Source organism: Haemaphysalis longicornis, unplaced genomic scaffold, assembly GCF_048455015.1.
Source record: "Haemaphysalis longicornis isolate Haplotype H1 unplaced genomic scaffold, Haemaphysalis longicornis Haplotype H1 scaffold_9, whole genome shotgun sequence".
Taxonomy (NCBI): domain Eukaryota; kingdom Metazoa; phylum Arthropoda; class Arachnida; order Ixodida; family Ixodidae; genus Haemaphysalis; species Haemaphysalis longicornis.
In genome coordinates this window covers 66,759,742-66,781,520 of record NW_027526460.1, presented here as the reverse complement: position 1 = coordinate 66,781,520, position 21,779 = coordinate 66,759,742, and the positions used below count along the sequence as shown (strand labels likewise).

The window sequence follows — 21,779 nt, the reverse complement described above, 5'->3', positions numbered from 1 at the left end:
CAGACATTCTCAGATAATTAATAGCAGACTACCATTGTCTCTGAAGAAAAAACTGTATGACAGCTGCATCTTACCGGTACTCACCTACGGGGCAGAAACTCGGAGGCTCACTAAGAGGGTTCAACTTAAATTGAGAACGACGCAGAGGGCAATGGAGCGAAAAATGATAGGTGTAACATTAAAGGACATGAAGAGAGCGGAGTGGGTCAGGGAACAAACGCATGTTAAGGATATACTAGTAGAAATTAAGAAGAAGAAATGGATGTGGGCAGGGCATGTAATGCGCAGGCATGATAACCATTCGTCATTAAGGGTAACAGAGTGGATCCCTAGAGAAGGCAAGCGTAGCAGCGGGCGGCAGACAGTTAGATGAGCGGATGAGATCAAGAAGTTTCCTGGGATAAATTGGTCACAGTTGGCACACGACCGGAGTAATTCGAGAATAATGGGAGAGATATGGGTTGGCGGGCAAGGGCTGGTAGGAAAGAAAACACAAGAAAGCAAAGTGGAGTATGTGGGAGGTCATTGAAACAGATGATGAATCTCGAAAGTCCGAAAGAAAGTGCAGAAAAAATGCCCGCCGGGAGGGATCCGAACCTACGACCTCCAGAATGGGCATCTGGTGCGATGACGACAACGCTACCGGCGGGGCTATTTCTCCCTCCACTTTCTGGGGTATTTATGTTAAGGTATTTTGCTTCCTGTGATCAGGGTGGTAGCCAGCACGACTTGGACTGCTCGGGGTTGTCCGAGTAGTGCTGTGTAGTCTTTTTACATTTTTTACAACACGCGTGATCCTATGTTACATTTATTTACATTACAAGCATGATTCTGTTTGTGAAATCGTAGGGATGTAGTGTATTAAGTAGGATAGCGATCGAGAGAAGGGGAAGCAGTTGTAACATCGATAAACTTCATGCGAGGGAAGTGATGACGGACACTCGAGGTGGACAGCAAGGGCAGGCGTGAAAGAAATCTTAAAAGTTGTTCTTGTTTTACCAGGCAGCAAGTGCCAGGTATTTAAGGACACATTGCCATCACAAAATTGTTGAAATGGCTAAGCCGCGCATCGCAGCGAGTTCTTATTCAAAGTAAATTTGAGTATCGCGCGACGCTGCTTTTTGACTAAATGTTGCTTCCTAGAGCAATATATTGAATGAGGAAGTGCACATCTGACTTTTTGTTCGGATATCTTTTCGAAGTGACATTTCTGGCACAATTTGGAAATGAACATAAAAACTAACTGCCTTTTCTGCGTCACCGAATATTTCCTTTTTCAGGTTTTTCTCTCTGCGAAATGCACGTATGGAATGATATGGTGGCTGCTCCTTTGAAAAATTGTGCACGTAAATATATACAAATCTGCGGCAGAACGAGGTTCCGCGTGTACAGGAAGGTCTGCCGGCCCCAGAAACCCTCCGACAAAGGAAAACCAGAGTAAAATGATCGGTGTTTAATACTTATGTTCATTAAGACAAAACGAATAAACACTTGCCGGATTTTCTTTGTGCGTGACATATTTTATTTTCTGCCTAAACTACAGCGAGCAAGGAACATCAATTTACAACAATTTTTACATGTTTTGTTTTCCTCCATGCAAACAAATTTGTTTTTGGGGACTGGGGTAAAAAACACTTTCCTGAGGTAAATTTTATGACCTTCTTCTAACCAAATAAGAACAAGCAAATAGAAAAAAAGGTATGTAAGTAATCATTTCTTCCAAGAACAAACAACAAAGGTCCTTGTAGAACCATGCCAATAGGTCCTTTGTTAGCGCAGAAAAAAAAGTAGTAAAGTATTTGAAAGACACAACTCCGGTATAACCATACCAAGAGTTTTTGTTGAGTTTAAACCAAAACTTTCTTCAATTGACTCAACATATTTCAATATTTAAAAAGTTCAATTGAAATTTTGTTATCGATTTGTTGTGGTTCTATAAAAATGTGGCCATTGTGTTTTTACTGATTTTCCGCCGAGTTCATCACATCAAATTTCCGTCGAGTTTGAGTTGAGCCTCGACTAAATTTTATTGATATTTTGTCGATTTTCTTGCGAGTGCCCACGGTTTTTTGTTGATATATACTTTGAACATTGCTGTGCCCAGTTTCAGTTGGGTGATGACGTACATTTTATTGCGCTACCAACACAGACGGATTTATGGTGTGGCAATAATGCATGCACGTCATGTGACTAGAGATTCAGCCTAATGCAGAATGCACAAAAAACGAAGGGTAAATTTTACATTTTTATTTTGCTTCCTTTCGCCGTTCAGCAGAGAAGACAGGCTGCTTTTTTACATAGCCGGTGCTCACGAGAAACTTTTCGCTTGTGTAGCCTTCAAAACGTAAAATGCATTTTGGATTTTCTGCACAGTTACCCAATCAATTTTTAGCGATTGCCAAACGTAATTGTGTCTAGGGTGCCTCCTGAAGTGAAGGCGCCTCCCTTTAAACCTGCAGTCGTGCTGCCTCAGATAACACACATCCACAAAGATTGAAACCAGGACTATCACCTGAGCCCTTTGGACGGACGGTGTATTGGGTGGCTCAAGTTTGTTGTTGCGAAGGTGCCCAGCTAGGCAGTTTGCATTTGCTTGCCCATCGTTGTCGCCGCACTTTGTTATCGTCTAAAAACCGATACAAATTTCGTAAAATCTCATATTTCTGGCTTACAGGGCTGGCTCACGGTACCAGTTTTTCGCTCCACTGCCCAGCGTGGTTATTCCTAAGGCGGTTAAGCGGAAAAGCACCTCTTTTCCCTCGCGGATTCTGCCCGGACCAGCGGGGGTCACACAACGTTTTGCAGCACGGAAGGGTGCAGCACGGAAGGGCAGCACGGCAGCCATCGTGGTCACACCACAGCGCAGTTGCAGGACATTCGCCTCACTTCCTCAGGGCTATCGTCAGATTGTTTCTCTCTACGTGTGAATGCGCCATCAAGCTGTAACATCCAGTGGCGTTCTACAATGCCACATACACTACCGTTTCTGCCAGCCTCCTTGTCTGTCTCGCGATTCTCCGCGTAGCATGGCCTGGCACAATCCGCAACAAACACATTAAGATTAGAATAAAATCAGCATCTCTTCGGAATTTTTTTGTTCGCTCAGTGGTTCTATGAAATATTTCTGATTTAGTAAAAAATGCTGTTTGCAAAAAATAGAACCTGTCAGGCAACTTCTGAAAACTGAATAACCCATCTGAGCAAAAACACAAGCATTCTAAAGAAGCATAAAAGTGATGCACTGATCCTCATTGTGCATATCGAGAAAAGGGGGTGATATGCTAAAAAGTGAGGAATATCAAGGAAACAGTTGTCTTTTTGGAAATATCCAAGGAAATGATGGGCCACCTTCACAGCCTTCACCCGTACTGGGTCCAACTCTGGATTTGGGAGCGTTGCTCTTCCACCCGCACAAAGTTCTCCCCTTCCCATCCTCTGGAGTTCAAACGCACCCCAAAATATCCCTGGCAACTCAACCAGGGCCACGTGCACACTTCGCAAGTTGGATCAGGTAGGCCTTCTCAGTGAAGGCGCCACCACTACGTCGACCTGCAAACAGAAAATCAAGCCGGAATAATTGAACCAATATAAACTTCAGTACAGGCTTGACAATGAAGGGTTTCATGCACAATGCAGAGAGAATTAAGGTAGTGCAATTGGTATAAATACTGGCTTTGCACAATAGAAATTTCTCGGCGTACATTAAAAAAATGAAATGTGTACTTTCAGTAGTGCGGGTCAACATGTATTCACCTCAACATGTTTTCGGCTCGTTCCAGCAAAATGTATTCTAATGAAATCACAACACCACCTAAAATGCATGTATTAAGTTGGCTAGCTGTAACCTGAGCAATTAACCAATATCTATCTCTTATGTTTTAGCCTTGGAATAATAATGCCGCTGAATTACTGGCCAGAATATGTCAAACAGAGAGCAATATCTGTGAGGGTTTCGGATTTCCTTTGGTTGCGGCCCTCGGCACTGGCGTCCCATAGATTGTCTTCTGAAAAAGACAAGGCATCCTCGTCGACGACCATCGGTAGGTCGCCACTTCATGCTCCTCATGCTATTTTTAAGCAGCTTGAGAAGCAACAGCTGTCAAAACAAACGAAGCATGTGATTTGCAAAGTGTGCGTCCAAGTGAGACTGGTGCAACAGGGACTCTCTGTCGTATCCGGAATTAGTTCGGTTATTCATCTCGCAGACGTCAGCAACGATGTTCGTGAGCGTGTGTTCATGCGGCTCTCTCGGTATACGACGCCCGCAGTATGTTTTCACGCTGCACATGTTGGTGGTGGTGGTGCCCAGTTTTCATCTCCAGAAGTTTACAAATCAGCTCCTGCCCTAAAAACTTCATCTTCATCATCATCATCATCAGCAGCAGCAGCAGCAGCAGCATTGGCCTTCTCAGGCCCATTGCAGGACGAAGGCCTCTCCCATTGACCTCCAACCACTCCTGTCCTGCGCTGCTCCGGTCCACAGTGTTCCCCCAGAGTGCGGTATTTCATGCCTCCGTTGTGTTATAGGCCTCCCCTTCTTCATAACCCTTCTATTCGTATCCACTCTGTTAGCGTAATTGACCACCGTTTACATGTTCGTCTCAGTGTGCATGGCCAGCCCGAGTCCGTGTCTTTTTCTTCATTTTAACTATGATATCGTCAACTCTACCTTTTCTCTGACTGATCCAGGTTGCTCGTTTCGTATCCCTGAGTGCTATTCCTGATATATTTTGTTCCATGGCCCATTAGGCCGACGTAGATTTCCGTTCTAGGTGTTTAGTAAGGCGCCAAGTTTCAGCTCCGTACATCATCACCGGCAATATGCACTGGTTCTAGATTTTTTTTCAGTCAGAGAGGTAGCTTAATTTTCATTATTTGGGAGTACTTGCCGGGTCCTCCCCAAGCCATACCTATTGTGAGCCAGATTTCTCTCTCGTGGTTGTTGTCTATACTAACCATCTGTCCGAGGTAATTATATCCTTTTACATCTTCTGGCGTTTTGTTTCCTTAGCTCAAGAAGATGTTCTTGGTATGCTTATTCCATTTTACTTTAAATTTATTCATATTTATTTTTATCCACGGGGCCGTGCTTTCTGATTGTAGTTCCTCAAGCATTATTTGCATGTGCTCTGCAGTCTTACTCAGCAAGACTATGTCATCCACAAGCCTCAAATGGCTCATGTATTCCCCGTTTATCCTTAATACTATGTTTTCTCAGTTAGGCTTTCTAAGTACCCGCTCCAGACATGCTGTGAATAATTTTGGAGAGAGGGTATCTCCCGGTTTTATTCTTTTTAAATTGTAAATTTGTCGCGTGGTTTGTGGAGGGTTATCCTACCCGTGCATCCCTTATATAGGTCTTCTAGAAGTCTTATGTGAGTTTCCTCTGTTCCGTGCGTTTTTAGTGCTTCTTCAATGGCTGCAGTGAATATAAAACCAAACGCTTTCTTGTATTCTATAAAAGCGATGTAAAGTGGCTTGGGGTACTCTGCGGATTTTTCTATGACTTGGTTTACGACATGGATGTGAGCTATGGTTGAGTACAAAACTGCACCTCTTACGAAATTCACTTCACCTCTGCACTATACAGAGTTGTACGGTGTAGACCACGGTGAGACAGTTGTCCAGTCAAAGCTTTGGCTTGTGTTCACAAAAAAAAAAGACGCACGGGGAATAAGACACCAATATGCATATGAACTGTAGCAAACTCGTATCTGTTACGCCGAGACTGAACCAGTTTTTCGGCAACTACTTTGGCTCACTAACACACAGCAGTTACTTCCCCCTCCGCCTATCCCCCGTAGCTTTCTCTATATTGCAACAGGTTGTCCCCGAGTATAAGAGTGTTTCTATAGGCAGAGGTAATGGGTCATTCACGTAACAGCCGTTGGAAAGTAGACGTTGTGTCCCCTGAGGCAGTCAATCATGTTGCGCCATTCGGGCTCAGTAGACTACCGAATGGCTAGTCGCTCTTTGGCACAATGCCAGTAAACGTGCCATATTTATTAGTACTTTATTCGTGATTATACGGCTATATATAATGGGCAGATGGTTGGTGAATGGTTCCTTGCTGATTTCTAGGCAACAGTTACGCCTCTTTGCTGAAGGCGAAGGGTATAGCTCCTAAATGACCACAACTTTTCTCCAAATCGTTGAACCAGCACAGAAAATTATGGCCTTTCACGACATTATTGCTTATAACGGCCATATAAGGTATGACTATTATGATGTCAAAGAACACAGTCGACATAATGTCAAAGGGCGAATAGTTTTTTTCGTCATCTCGCAGAGCATGAATGGTGTCAGCGATTACCTTTTCGATGCAGTTCCGCGTTTTAAAAAACCGTGCACATGTTCATTTCGCTTGCCTCTGTGCAGTTGTGCCTCGGCATAATCGTCAAACTCTGCAAGCACAGGTGGGCGCTGTGGGCGGTTCTGAAGTAAGGAGCCTACATGTGCGGGCCTCCGCTCCTCCGGAGGCACACACACGCGCACATGTAGCCACGGAGACGCGCCGATGTAGGCTCCCTATTTCGAAGCGAACATATTACTGCTTCTGCATTTTTACAAGCTCAAGGAAACGCTGTCGCGTGCCTAGCATGATATTTGCTCTGGTATTTACGGGTTGTGTTTACAAACGCGGGTTACGCGCCGACCCCTAAACTCCGGTGAACTGCGTTAGGCTTAGTGGGAAACTTTTAGAATATCTCGTTTAAAGGAAGACGAACTGGGACATATGATTCTCAAGGTGTGTTTGCAACACGTAACGTAATACTTCCGGTTGCTTTGGCAATGAGTAAAACACTTGTATCGTCCATCTGCATGCTCTTTTAAAACAGTATGAAACTTCACCTTCGTTCTTTCAAATAAATTCCGGATTTCCGCTTTCGCGATTTCCTGAGCGTGAACAAGAGTTTGTTGCCGGTGCTTTAATGTCTCGTCTTAATCCCTTCTTTTCACTGCTGCGTATACCCAAGTGACAAATTTTACACGCCCTCAATCTTCTTAATTAGACTGTCTGGAGAAGCAAAAGTTATTACATGGTCAAAATCAATAGAATATTTATTCAACCCTATCTACGTTATAGTAGTTGATAGTGCAGCCCAGTACGAACATTTTGTCCGGTGGTTTTCCGTACAACAATGATTTTTTGCTCTCCTCTAGCTCCGGCGCATTGCAGGACAAATATAGACGTGACTGCGAAATTCACCCCCGTGAACGTCGTACCCTCATTGCAAGAAGACGTAAACGGCGGCCAGTTGCTTTTTGTGTTTGTGTCCATCCTTCCACAGAATAAAAGCAAATTTCAAAAGACTTTCGTAAATACCAGTTCTGTAGTCGCTACTTTGATATGATAAACATCCGTAATATTACAATCAAATGCATCGAAATATTCATGCGTAAGCAACATTCACAATTACAAGTGGAGACAACAATATTTTGGCTTTGACTAAGTTCTGATTTTTCTAAATAGAAAGTCATTTTTAATGTTTGTCATCCGTATGTAAAAGATATCGATTTCCACCAATAAAATGTATCCTAAGATTATCATTGCAATGTTGTCATGAGCTGAGCAGTGCATGCAGTTTTTCAGGGTGCACAAATAATCGTCTTTCGATGTGACAAACTTTTATGTGTTATAAGTAATCGAGCAGTTATTCCAGTAAACAGAAAGTAGTGTGCCGTTGCAGATGCCGGGCTCCATCGATTTATTCTTGCACTCTTCCGCCGACTGTATTTGGTTTGCGCCCCATCCGTGTATTTCACAAACACGTTTCCCTGAAACAGAGGAAATATTTTTAGAAGCAACTGTGCAAAGGATGCAAGAAGGCAGATTGTATGTGCCGCACTATTTTGTATGCGATAAGTGCCGATGCCCGCGTTCTACACGATAGGAAAAAAGAGCCCATGCACTCCCCACAGATTATTAACCGGACGAAATTGTAACACGCGCCCCCATTTATCCGTGTGTTATTGCCTGTGGCTCAGAAAGCCTTCTTTAGCTATACATTTCCGTGCTAGTGGTTTTTCCTTCCCGTTCCCACCGCCTAGTAACAGCGCAAACACGACACATGAAGATAATACGCCACAAACACGCCACCTGCATCTACATTTTATGGCTCTTGACAGTGCTTTTTGTACTAACTTAGACAACAACAAGAGAAGGAGAAAAGTAGGAAACACGACCACCTGCATCTACATTTTATTGCTCTTGACAGTGCTTTTTGTACTAACTTAGACAACAACAAGAGAAGGAGAAAAGTAGGAAACACGACCACCTGCATCTACATTTTATTGCTCTTGACAGTGCTTTTTGTACTAAGACAACAAGAGAAGGAGAAAAGTAGGAAACACGAATTCAGTGGGTTATCAGTTCAGAGGGTGTGCACCCCGCGCGGCTGTGAGTTCGCGTTTTCTTTACGAGGAAAAGGAATCTACTATTCAGGCAAGAAGTAAAGTACCCGAACCAGACGTTTCATAAAATGGGGCAAAAGCTGGCGTAAAGTGCCAAGTTTGGCTTCGACTCCACGATCGTGGTATGCCCCAGCAATCTTTAACAAAGCGGGAATCGCTGCGCCAAGAAGCGGCACTCTTTTTCTGAGACTTCAATGGAAGGGGTGCTTGCGGATTTATTATCTAACTTTTTGTTTCGGTTGAATATATGATTTCTCACACGACTTGGTTGTCATGCTTCCAAATCTCAATAGTCTGGTTCAGAAGCGGCTGACATTTGCTATCACAATCTGGAAAATAATGGTCCAGATTACCACTGAACGTTCTCGAAATTTTGTAGTGGTGCTCCCTCAGTCTTTCATTCACACAGATTTTATTAATTGTCGCACCAGCCTGAACAGTCACACCAGCCTGTCGCACCAGCCTGCACAGTTGACGCGGCTCGTTATTTATATCATGCAGTTCATCCATGTTTTACCCACTTAAGCGCTGGCGCAGCCGACGCCAATGACAACCGATACTGGCGCAACATAGCTGACGCCATTGCTGGTGTGAAGTTTCCAGAGAAATAGGGGTAAGATAAGCGATGGCTGCAGAGCTGTGCTTGTGCCGACAGCGCTGCAAGGCGTAAGGCCCGGTGCGGGAGCGGTAAACTACGCAGATTGCGGGTTTTGGATGGTGTGTGGCGTACCAGAGGGAATACACAAAACATACCTTCTGGACATCTCGACTACCTGTTGCACTTTAGCAGCCCCAATAAAACTTAAAATCACAGATTTTTTTGAAAACGAGATTTGTTGCAATCAATTGTTGAGAACTTCGTATAATATCAACAGGCATAATAAATTGCTTTGCACATATCTAAGCATTCAGGCTGGGTTCCAAAGTGCTGTTCGAAGTTTTAGGTGAATATTCAATTTAGAACACTTTCCGTTAAGTGAAATACTTTCTTGCTGCCTTGAAGTTCACTAAAAGAAGAGTCCACTCGGAAGTGGTGAGTACGCGAATGTGAATGCATCCCTGGTGATCTTGCCGACCTATGGACTGAGTGCGTTACGGTAAATAAAGAACGCGTCAAAGTGTTTACAAATTTATCGACGCAGGCAACAAATTGATTTGATTTGATTGATTGTAGGGTATAACGCACCGACGCAACCCAGGCGATAAGGCGTGACGAAGTGGAGGGTTCCGGATTAATTTTGACCACCTGGGAATCTTTAACCTGCGCCGTAATCCCGCACACACGGGCGTTTCTGCTTTTCTTTTCGCCTCCACCACTAAAGCGGCCTCCGTGACCGGGAATCGAACCCACGACTTGGTGCTCAGCAGCAAACGCCTTAGCCACTAAGCCACCACGGCGGGTTCTGGCAACAAATTCTTATGAGGCTCTGTTGTACTATAGTGTTGCGCCGTTAAACCTCAGTTAACGTTTCGGCACATTTGCGACATTTTCATGGAGGCTGGGACCACCGCATTCACATTTCCGGCAGTTCCCACTTTTTTCGAGCCATGAGCCACTTTGTGCATGTATGGTACCGCTCTGACGCGTTCTTTATTTTTGGTAACGCTCTCAGTCCATAGGTCGGCAGGCTCACTAGGAATGCATTCACATCCCCCAAATCACAACTCACGAATAGTGAGTGAATCTCGCCATCGTTTCGGGCTGCAGAGGGTGACTGAGTGCAACTGCTATTCGCGCTCAGCCCTGCTCACCACTCGCCATTCGCAGCCACATTGACCGTGAGTCCTGCTCACCACTCGCAAGTACGAGCGCTACCTGCGGCGAGCCCCGGTCACCATAGGCAATTGCAAGAGACATTCGCGTTGAGGCCTGCTGACCACTCGCGAGTGGGAGCGCCACTCGCGGCGAAACCCGCTCACCACTCGCGAGTGCGAGTGCAGTCACGACTCGCGAGGGCTGAGCCCCGCTCACCACTCACGAGTGGCTATTTAACTCGCGCTACTTGCGTGATGAACGAGGCTTACCGGATGGAGCACCACTCTTTCGCTTGTACACGCCGTTGGTTATTTATCGCTGGAGCTGCTCGGTGTAGTGCTTGCGGCTGGTGCTATCTAATGGCACTCACAGCCAATATAGTAATTGGCGCGATTGCATTTAGTTTCGCGAAGATATCGTCACTGCACTCCTGTTATGGCACAAAGTTGAAATAACGCACCATTGGCGTGTTGATTTAGGAGTGCAATTTTGATGGACGTCTGATGCCTGAATGCTCTGATACTCTTTCGTGCCATGACTAATGGCGGTACTGCTGCGCACACTCACACGTAGTGATGTTTCGGGCTCGTAGCGTTGTGGCAGAGTTTGTAGCGGTGAGGAGGGACTACTCATACACACGACCACGTCAACCAAAGGTTTATACACAAACAAACATTTTATCCACACTCTAGAGCTAACTTTAACTCAAGCTTCAAGGTATTCGTGAAAGGATGAGTAAATAACTAATAAAAACCAACCGACCCATAGCAACACCGAGCGCTGGCCATCAACCCTCGGGCGGCCTCTATAAGTATTGTTCCTACGACTCGCGCCAAAAATATCCTCAGCGCCGAAGACATTCCCGGCTTTGTCAACCAGGCGTGTCCATTACAAATGGGGCTGTCAGTCCCTCGTCACATATATCGGTCGTAGTGGTGACGCTGTAGACCTGTTACGAATTTGAACCTCACTGCGTACCTTGGCCGGTGCAACTTTTCCAAGCGCCGCGGCGGGCCTTTCTCCTTTCATGTCTAGCCCCACGAATGACGCCGCATCGAGGATAACCCCATCGGCCAGGACGCACCCGCTCTTTGCATGCTCTAATGCGGTAATTACCCCCGGCAACTAGAGAGACCTTCCGCCAGCGTCAAACCGTACCCTTGGCGCCGTATAGACCTGAGACAACAAATGTGCGGCGCCCCCCAAAGGGATAATAACCACCCTTCCCTGGCTGCAATTATTTTTATCGGCTAGACGCGCTACCCAGCTTCCCCAGAAAAACGATGAAAAGCGGAAAGCGCTTCCGCGGCTGCTCCTAGCGCCCCTCGAACACTTCAGTGGTGCCTGCATAAAGAAGCCGCGCAGGCTTTTATGCAACAACAAAAACAAAGGACAGAAAACCCCCTGCGTTCTCGCAAAATGTGTAATTGGCTGAGTTAACACATTCAATCATTATTTTTGCTTTTTTAAGTCTCTCCTATAAACATATTTGATCTATAGATCTCTCGAACCCGAAGACAAGGCTACGCTCCACACAATGAGCATAAGAGTGGCTGTTAGATATATTTCAGCGACATGTACGCACACCAACTGCATAAAAATCCAATGCGTGCATTCTTCAAGATATTGGATATCTTTCTAGTACACTTTCGCAGGTACAAATATTGTGTCATGTGGGCAGTATCGGCCTTAGGCATTCGGAAATTTTTATCGGCCGGAAATATCGGTCGATTCCGGATAAATTGCTGCATACAAGTTTTTAGTGCATGACCTGTTGCTTGTAAGAACATTTTGGGGAACAGTTTCGAAGACAGTAACGCATATTTTCAGAAATTCAAATGGGTTGGAACGATGTGGGTTCAAATGAGAAGGGCGCTTTGGGAGCGGGTTGAAACGGGAAGGGCGTTTTGGGAACGGGCTGAAACAGGAAGCGCCCAAACGGGAAGGTCGTTACGGGAGAGGGCGCACACCGGACGGATCAAGCGGGAAGGGCGTTTCGGGAATGGGTTCAAACGGGACTGGGTCAAACGGGAATGGGTTCTTTCGGGCTAAACCCGCCATTCCTTATCTGGGAATGTATGCCGTATGCACTCCAACCCATTCTTATCCTTCTAATTATCTCTACCTCATGGTTGGGATCAGGGGTCACAACCTGGCCTAAGTAGGCATATTCGTTTACCACTTCCATTGCCTCGCCACCTATCTCAATCGGTGTTGCTGTCCCGAAGTTTTAAATGATTACTTTGGTTTTCTGCACATGAATTTTCAGGCACACGGTTCTACTCGGTTCGTCTAGTGCGGAAAGCATGCTTTGCAATTCGTCCCCGTGTTACATAGCAAGGCAACGTCATCATCAAATCTGAGGTTACTGAGGTATATTCTCCATTAACCCTTACTACTACCTATTCCCAATCCAAAGTTCTGAATACTTCTTGTAAACATGCTGTGAATAACATTGGAGAGACTGTGTCTCCTTGTTTGACGCCCTTCCTTATAGATACTTTGCTGCTCACCTTATGGAGGATGATGGTAGCTGTGGGCCCATTGTAGATATTCTCTAGTATTTTACATAATGCTCATCTACCCCCTGGTTTCGTAATGCCTGAATGACTGCTAGGGTTTCGACCAAGTCAAATGCTTTCTCATAATTTAAGAAGGCTATATATAGGGTTTCAGTACACTCAGCACTTCTCTATCACCTTATTGATCGTTTTAATATGGTCCATTGTTAAATACCCCTTACGGAACCCAGCTTGTTCTTTACCTTGACTGAAATCTAACGTTACAGAAATTCTGTTAGCGATAATCTTGGTAACTATCTTGTACACGACTGACAGTACGCTGACCGGCCGGTAATTTTAGATGTCATGCATCTCATGCTCGCCCCTCTGTCCTTCCTGCGTCTGTCCGGCGTTGCCCGCACATCTGCGCCTCTCCTCCTCTCTCCGATAGCGAACCCTCTCTCCCAAACAGCTGCGGGGAGGCGCAGCGCGCTCTCACTCCGTTGCTAGGCGCCGGTGGGCGGCGCTGCGCTCGGCTCTGCAAGCGCTGCGCATGTGCAGTACTCTCTCTCTCTCTCTCTCTCCGCGCTGTGCTCTCCTTCTGGCGCTGTGAATATAAAGCGGCATGCCGTGCTCCGACGGTCTCAGTCGACGGTCGTCCGCGTTACGCTTGCACTCTCTCGCAGTACTCGACGATTGCTTGATGCAATCCTCGAGCCCCTAACTGTGCACTTTACGTACCACAAGGCACTCATTCTCGTCTGCAATACCGACCGTACCTGAGCACACGTGTAGTGCACGTGCGTTGCACGGTGAAAAAGGAAAATTACGCCCACCTCCCCTTCGCGTGAGAATCCCTGCCATAAGTGTAATCAATACGATGGAAAACGCCAATGGAACACCCCATGAGATGCGTTGCATCACACCAGGGTTCACGCGAGGGGAGGTGGGCGTAATTTTTCAAGTGCTTCATGTTACCTTCCTTATGGATTAGGATGATGTTCGCGTTTTTCCAAGATTCCGGTACACTTGCGGACATTAGACATTGCGTATACAGGTTTGCGAGCTTTTCTAGTACAATTTGTCCGCCATCCTTCAAGAGGTCTGCTGTTATTTGATACTCACCAGGTGCTTTGCCCCCTTTCACATCTTTCAAAGCTTTCCTTTTTTTTTGGCCGATATAAGTACGCAAAAATAAGATGGTAAACCCACCGCCCAAAGGTACAACAGTGCTACAAATGTCTAGCGTTGGGCCACCTACAAGATGTTTGTACCCAGCCTACAGAGAGATCCCCTGAATGGGGTTTCAAGAACAAATCGAAAGCAAACAATAACTTCTTTGCCCCCCCCCCCCCCTTAGCACTCGATGAGTTATGCCCTGCTCGTATCGCGTCACGCAAAATAACTAGGAAACACGAGTATGCCAAACGATTAGCCACCGGCAAATTCCAGCAAGCGCATGCCGAACGACAGAGCCCTCCAAACAGTAGCCAAACACTACACATAACCCATCGAAGCGCCACAATGGACCTAGCTACGCGCAAGTTATTCGACCGGCCCCATGAACAAAACTAGACAACCCCTTCGCACCCCTAACAAAAACCAAAGAACAGACACCACCCCCGATACAGCAGAATGTTTTTCGCAACTTGCTCAACTGCTAAGAATCTCCGCATGCCCTCACTACCACCAAGTGAGCCCAACCCAGCGTAAGTACCTAGTCCGATGCATCCACAAACCGGAAATGTACCAACATATAGACGGCACCGATATATGAAAGCGCTTCGTACAACCAGCATATCACATCGATGGACACTCAGAACACAGAGCACCTATTGCAGTAGCAAACCAGGAAAGAGCTTGCACACGACAAGATTTCCCCAACGCTAGATTTCATTCAGAAAGCTATTGTTTCCATCAAGTCTGCTACATATACACTCGCTGCATGCGTACAAGAGATAAAGAGGGAAAATTGCATCCATCAGAAGAAGCTGACTCAACTCGAATCCATCGTGTCATCCATTCAAAAAGAAAACGAAATAAACGCCCTATTCTAACAACATAACAACAACGCCGAATCTCCATTCTCGGAATTCTTCAGCAACGACATGGCGGCACAGTCGCTTACAGTGCCTTAATAGAATTTTCGAGGCCTACCGAAGAAAAAAGAAGAGCTCATGGCATGGCTTCACACACAAGACAGAACCACGGACATCACCGCCCTTCAAAAACCAAGCCAACCACCGAACATAAGAGGATACGTAGCGCATCAATACGACCCCAATCTTGTAATACTGACGAGCAAGCAGCTCTTAGCTGGCATCACTTACCACGACAAGCATGTTCTCACATTACTAATCGGCCCTCCTATGCAGATGCTAATATGCTAATAATTACGATTATCTACAGCCCCCCTAAACACAAACTGCAAGATTTCTCCACCCATCTCCTCCAAGTAGGAAGCCACCCATACGCATGTATGGCTCGGCGAATTCAACACGCCCCATACCTCCTGGGGATACATCGGAGATATGAAAGAAGCGGCACTATTGGTGAAACACACCCCTGCCAATCAGTACGTGCTGCACAATGACCTCCGTAAGCCCAGACGCCGCGGGAACTTGGTAGAGCACGATACGTCCCCCGAGCTAACGTTTTCTACTGCAGGACTAGACATGCGATGGTACAACACGCAAGTACATCTCGGTAGTGATCATAACATGATCCTAACCGACATCGACTTCGCACCACCTCGCATCAAGTGGAGACGACAACTCACAGACTGGGACAAAGTCAGAGCCACCCGCTCGCAAGTCTCAGCAAGAGGCATAACAGAGTGGACCGATCAGCTCAAACAAGCGTGGAAAAAATTTAAGCAATATCGAGTACAATACGAAGGAGAGCCCGTTCGAGACAAACATCTACTACACTGCTGGCAAATTTGACATAGCTTAATGAAACGCTGGAAAACAAACAAAAAACAAATAGGTTACTTCGTATTTGTATAAACAAAGTGAACAATAACATTCAGCAATATCCTTCAAAGTTATAGCGGAGCAATGGTCGTATCTATGTGACAGCCTTAGAGGACCACTTAGCATGAAGAAGACATGACAGCTACTTAGACACCTGCTGAATCCAGCAATTTCCATGATAGTGGGAACCCAGGAAATCGCCCAACTGGTCAACAAACACGAAGAGCTGCAAAAGCTAAATAGAGAAATCCGGCAAAAACATATTCCACCAATGGCCTCCCCCAAGTATGTGCACTATCAAAGCCCTGAAAACAAATACATGGACGCACCCATCATCATGAATGAACTAAAAGTGCCCTTCAAAACATACAAACGCTTCAAGAACCCGGGGCCTGATCAGATCACAACTCCGGCCCTCCGCAAGCTAAGCAATGTCGATTAGGAATGTCGCCTGGAAAAAAATGAATGTCATTTGGACCTGCAAAATTCTGCTCCCCGAGAAGTGGAAAAAAGGCCAGATGATCTTCATACCAAAGACCGGAAAACCCATCTCCAACACAAACCTCAGCCTCTCACTCTAACCTCCAAAATGGGACAACTATAAGAGAGGATGACTCTGAGATGACTTCAGGACCACCTTGATGACGCTCACCACGTCCTGTAAAATTTACTTGGGTTTCGGTCAAAATTGTCGAACCAGTACGCCCTGTTGTGGCTATCTAATGATGTTACAAGGGATTCCAGCTTGGCAGTGGACCTACAAAAAGCCTTCAATGACATAGCACATGGTACAACCCTACGCGAATTGGAGGCTACAAAATGCGGGCCAAAGATGTGTAACTACATCCGGGACCTCTTCAAGGAACGTAAACTGACCCTACGGGTAGGATACCACTAAGCACCTACTATCCAACAGCCACAACGAGGAGTTCCCCAAGGAGCAGTGATCTCCCCGACCCTGTTCACGTTGGTCATGCAAAGAATGCACAAGGCCTTAAAGAATATACTCACCTCCAACGCCTCTTATACCGGCACGATATCAAGATTTGGACCTCGAAAGGCTCCCCAGGACAAATTCCAGATAATCTACAAACAGCCCTTCTCGCAATCCGCTCAGCCGCCAAAGAAATTAGTCTCCAATGTAGCCCTGAAAAGTCCGCACTCCTCCCGGTTCACCACCCATGATGGAATCCCCCAAGTATTCAACTGCAGTTAGCCAACGAACCAGTTTAAACCAGGAAGGAGATTAGATACTTCGACTCCACATCCAATGCAATGGCAAAGCACACTCGGCGGTAGCGCATATATTAGGACAAGTAGCGCAATTACTAAATGTCTGCAGAAGAATTGCAAATCGAAAGCACGGCCTGAAGGAAGCTGACCTGCCCAGACTACAGGATGCTCTTATTATCTCCGGTATTAGATAAACCATACGAGCGGATTAACTCCCTCATTCCAAAGACTGCTAAATTTGCCTTAGGCGTTTTATCTGCCCGGCGAACACCTACATAGACAACACGGTGCTCTATGTTACGTGCAATAAAATTATCGCAGCCCATCTCCACAATCAAATAACACGGCTCCGGAACCCCCAACCAGGCCGGAAATTATTAGGTTCTTTGGGATTTTCCGCTCATCATGCTACCACGGTAAACGTAGCCATTTCCCGCGAAGACCACAGCCGCATCACTGTAGTACCCATAGCTAGGCAAATGGTGGCTCGCAAAAACGACGAAAGACGCCAAATCTAAGCCAAAAATTTTTCTAGAAAGATCCGTAGAACCCTTAATGAAAATCCTGTTTTCACGGACGCGGCATGCCACCCTACTAAGAAAATCTAGGCCTGGGCAGTAAGTACGTACGAGGCTCGCTCCTCCTCCACCGACATATGCCCCTGCCTTAATAACACAGAAGCACAAGCATACGCTATTGGAAAAGCCATTGACCACCATGCCTCCCCACAAAGAACACTTAACACCTATACTGATTCACAAGAAGCATGCACCCGCATACTACACAATAACATGCCACTTAGCGCACACAGGCACTTTCGAAACATAAAAGCAGACGTAAGGATATACTGTGTGCGAGCTCATGCCGGGCTCCAGGGCAATGAAGGGGTCAAACAGCTCACCCGTGGCACCGCTCTCCGGGATCCCTGCAACTGCACCCAGCCCCAGGAACCTACGCCCCCTAAACCCATTGCTCTCTAAGACCTCCGCGATGACCAACTAGCCAGGAGGCCAACGAACCGATGGATTTGATTGATTATGAAGTTTAAAGTGCGGTCGCTGCTCATGCGGTAACGCGCGGCGTAGTGGAGAGCTCAAAATTAATTTAGGCCACGTGGGAATTCTTAATGTCCGCGTAAATCTCGAAACCATGGCACCAAGCCGACCCAGGATGCTGTGGCCCAGAGAAAACACATTTGCTTGGAACGGGCCCGCAGAACGCCCACGCGTCATCAGCAGGATGAGCTAATGGTCGGTTGCCTTTAAAAGCAGAGAGAGAGAGAGAGAGAGAGAGAGAGAGAATTGCTTGATGCAGGTAAGGAGGCCAGATTCCCTGGGGGGAGAGAGGTAAAAAGGTAGAGGGAAGAGCAGAGTTCAGCGGTGCTCACTGTTGACACAGTTCTCTTTCTCTGCATATTATTGCGCATGCTCACTGTTCATATGGGGTTCACAGTTCACTAGCTTTTTTTCTTCTAAGTTTTCGCACACAAACTGGGCAGATGGAGCGTGCTTGGAGCACTCTTGAAGAGTCGTACAAGCTGCTACACCATTTTAAAGAGACCATTCTCAAGAGCGCATTCAGTAATCAATTCAAGGGTTTGTGGATCTTCCCGCACCCGGCGTATGTGTTCGAATTCGGATATAGGTACCGGGCCAATGGCTTAAAGCTGCTCATAGCTTCTGTCGAAGGCGGGACAGAGCCAGATTAGATGAAACAAATTTGGTGTGCCATTATAACCACAGTGTGGGCGGTGGTGGAGCTCGTACCCTGCAGGGGCTGTTCATTTGTAAATGACGTGAGGGGTGTAGGCCGCATTGGCGTAGGCTTTGTTTGCGAATATTTCCCCCGAGCGTGGAAGAGGCTTTAGAAAGTGGAGGACTCCGTCCGGTGTCGCATCCTGCAAGCGTTGTCGGATTAGTTTCTTTAGATACCGAAGCCCAAGTTGCCAATCCGACTGGAGGGAGGGAGTTGGTGCGTTGGGAACCACGGGAGGGGCTTGAAGTCGCTCCCTGGAAGCAGCGTGTGCCAAAACGTTGCCATGTGCACTCATGGTATGTCCCGGTGTCCAGGCGATGCGAATCATGAAGGTCGCATCGCCTGGACACATCGCTTCTTCTTGTAGGTCGCGTACCGAAGTCAGAATTCGGGTCGCCGTGCTATTAGGCGCGAACGCACGGTTCAGCTCCCGAAGTGCGACGTGGGAGTCGGTGTTTTTTCTGAACTTCTTAATGGAGAGGGTGGAGGAATGTTCACCAATGTGCCGGATTGCTCCCAAAATTCCCAGGAGTTCCATTTCTTCCACAAGTCCGTATGTATTGGAGACGTGACAGGATCCATTTATTTGGGGGATATCTGTAGATGTCCAGACTATGGCCGCCGTTCTTCCGTCAACTGCAGCGTCCGTGTAAATGTATGCCTTATCTTCGGCCTTGGCGTTGACGAGGGTTCGAACATACTGCTCTCGGGCAGTTTGATGAGTTCTCCTAATTGGTCTGTGACGCGGGATGCCGATGGAAGGTCGCTCCCACGGAGGAATGGGCGGTGGAAAGTTCATTTGGTTAAAATTACTTTTTAGTTGATCCTATTCGGTAAGCACTCGTCCCTGAGGAGAATGCTCCACATTATTCTCGAATCACAGCTTTGTTTCCTCTATAAGGGTATGAAGGGGCGGAAGGGGGACCACTTGAGGCAGAATATCGACTCGCGTGAACTTGGGAAGGCCACTAACCGCACGGAGAAGATGGCGATTTAGCTTGTGAAGGTCATTAACATGGGACGGACGTAGATCATACACTGGGACGCCGTAGCATATTCGTCCATGTGCCACTGCGCGAGCGTGTTGGTATGCCCCACCACTGGACAACCGGGTGACCAGGTATAAAGTAGGGCGCCAGGTCTTCCTAAGTTGGGCTACCCATTGTTTCGGGCTGTGGCAATTGCTAACGGGAACACCCAGCAGACGAATAGTGCCATTGTGATACTCTATTAGAGTGTTACCTACTTGAAGAGAGAAGTCTTAAGCTTGTGCTTGGTCCGTTGGCGTTCGCTGAAAAACAAAAACTAAGAGAACTCATCCAGCGCGAGGCTCCCGGCGCAGCCTTCACACAGCGGCTTTAAAAAAATACCGAGCTTGCGTGATCGTGCACCTTCTGAGGGGTGCCGTGCGTCGTATCGGTCTGCGCGTGGGCTTGCGCAACTGGAGAAGTTCCCGCCTTCGTCGTCATCGTCATCGTCGTGTATATACTGCGCAACGGGTACGTCACGCCGAAGACTTCGACGACGAATTAGTCACGACTTCTATTCCCAATTCAGACGCGGAGATGCTCACCCCCTGACGACGTAGTGGACAAGAATTTACGACGGGCCGGTGCCATCGAACGACGACGACAAATCAGGCTACAGCGATTCCTTCTAAATAAAACACTGTACATACTTTGATGAACTTTGCTTAACAATGCCGTTCCAAAAGAATTTGCACTGCTGGGGTCTGACTGCTCCCTCTCTCCTGGGATCCGCTGTCAATGTGGGGAGAAGCTAGGTTGACGCCCACCTCTGCAGTTTCTTCGGCCTTGCATCATTATTTTAACGTGTGCCATTTTTTTCTTATTGAATCAAAGGACTTGCCTTATATATTAACCTAAGGCAAATGTCTTTTAGAGGCGATAGCGTTTCTTACCCGCCGTGGTGGCTCTGTGGCTAAGGCGTTGCGCTGTGTCATCAGGTGACCTTTAGTTTTTACGGCGCATGCCGTGACCTTGCTTTGCCTTCGGAATTTCATTCATTAAACTGCTGCTAGTCCCAGCGTGTGTGCTGTCTACTCTCTCCTCGTGTACGCGTCTTTAGGGATGGGTTTCGCCGTTTTTGAAAGAACTGCTTACTGTAGTGACTTGAATGCGGACATGCCATGCACATTACCTGTGTACGTATCCCTTCACCCCCGCCGCTTCCCATTGTCTCGCGCGCAACGCGCTAGGGGACAGCACTGTATAGCTAGACCTGTGACAGACATCAGCCGTTCATCTTTCGAAGAGCAGGAGCGCGCAGATTCATAAGCGGACCGGGTAACGTACGTTTCAAAAACAACTTTTGCACAACCGCTGCCGACGAAACACGAGTACTTTAGAACCGGATAACAGTTATTGATCACGTGTTCCCCGGCAAGCGCAAAGAAAGCGGTCGCTTGGTGGCCGAACACAAGCTGATCATCTTTTGAAAATGCGCTTTCAAAACACAAGCGAGTGCTCGGTGGAGGGAAACCTACCGCCTGTCTTTTGATCAGCGTTGCTGGAGAAAGTGCCGTTCATCGACGATGGTTTATCTGCCATATAACTTCTGAGTAACTTTCGCCCAGGTTAATCCGTGTTTACGGTTACGAGCTACAGCTGACCAACTTAAAGAGACACTGAAGTGATATGTAAACATTGCGGGATTACTTGCGCAAATTGTAGTCCGGAGTCCCCAGGCCATGTTACGACCACTCTGGGCACGTTTACGCGATTTTATTTAGTAGAAAAATTAATTAGAAAATGCTGTCCTCCTCTCTTTACGCTCGCCCATTTTCTGCGGCGTTTTCCGGTGACGTCGCGAGGAGCCGAGCTCGCAATTGGCTGCGCTACTGCACGGCTCCCCGGCCTTCAGACAGAGTCAGTCGGCCCAGCGTTTCGTCCGCCGGCCGCCGACGGGTCGTCGCAATTCGTTCGCTCAGTTGAAACGAAGCCAGGACACGTTTGTGGATGGAAGAATGGGCCTTTCTTTACTTGGTTAGTTTGTACACTGTATCTAGCTCCAATTCAAGGTCGCTTCACACAAGCGCTGCACAAGCGCACATGTGACGCTTCGCTGACTGGTACGCCAGTAGGATAATATAAGGCCTCTTGAAGGCGGGAGAAGAGTCAGCGA

The 21,779-nt window shown here is 46.9% G+C and overlaps 1 long non-coding RNA gene across 1 annotated transcript in view; it reads left to right on the top strand.

Moving 5' to 3' along the window:
* The window catches only part of LOC144151453 (uncharacterized), a 33,924-nt gene extending 32,420 nt beyond the window's left edge, over positions 1–1,504 (top strand). Inside the window, exon 5 of the long non-coding RNA XR_013318879.1 lies at positions 1,281–1,504. This is a non-coding gene — a long non-coding RNA (uncharacterized LOC144151453). The remainder of the gene's footprint in view (positions 1–1,280) is intronic.
* Positions 1,505–21,779: the final 20,275 nt, after the last annotated feature.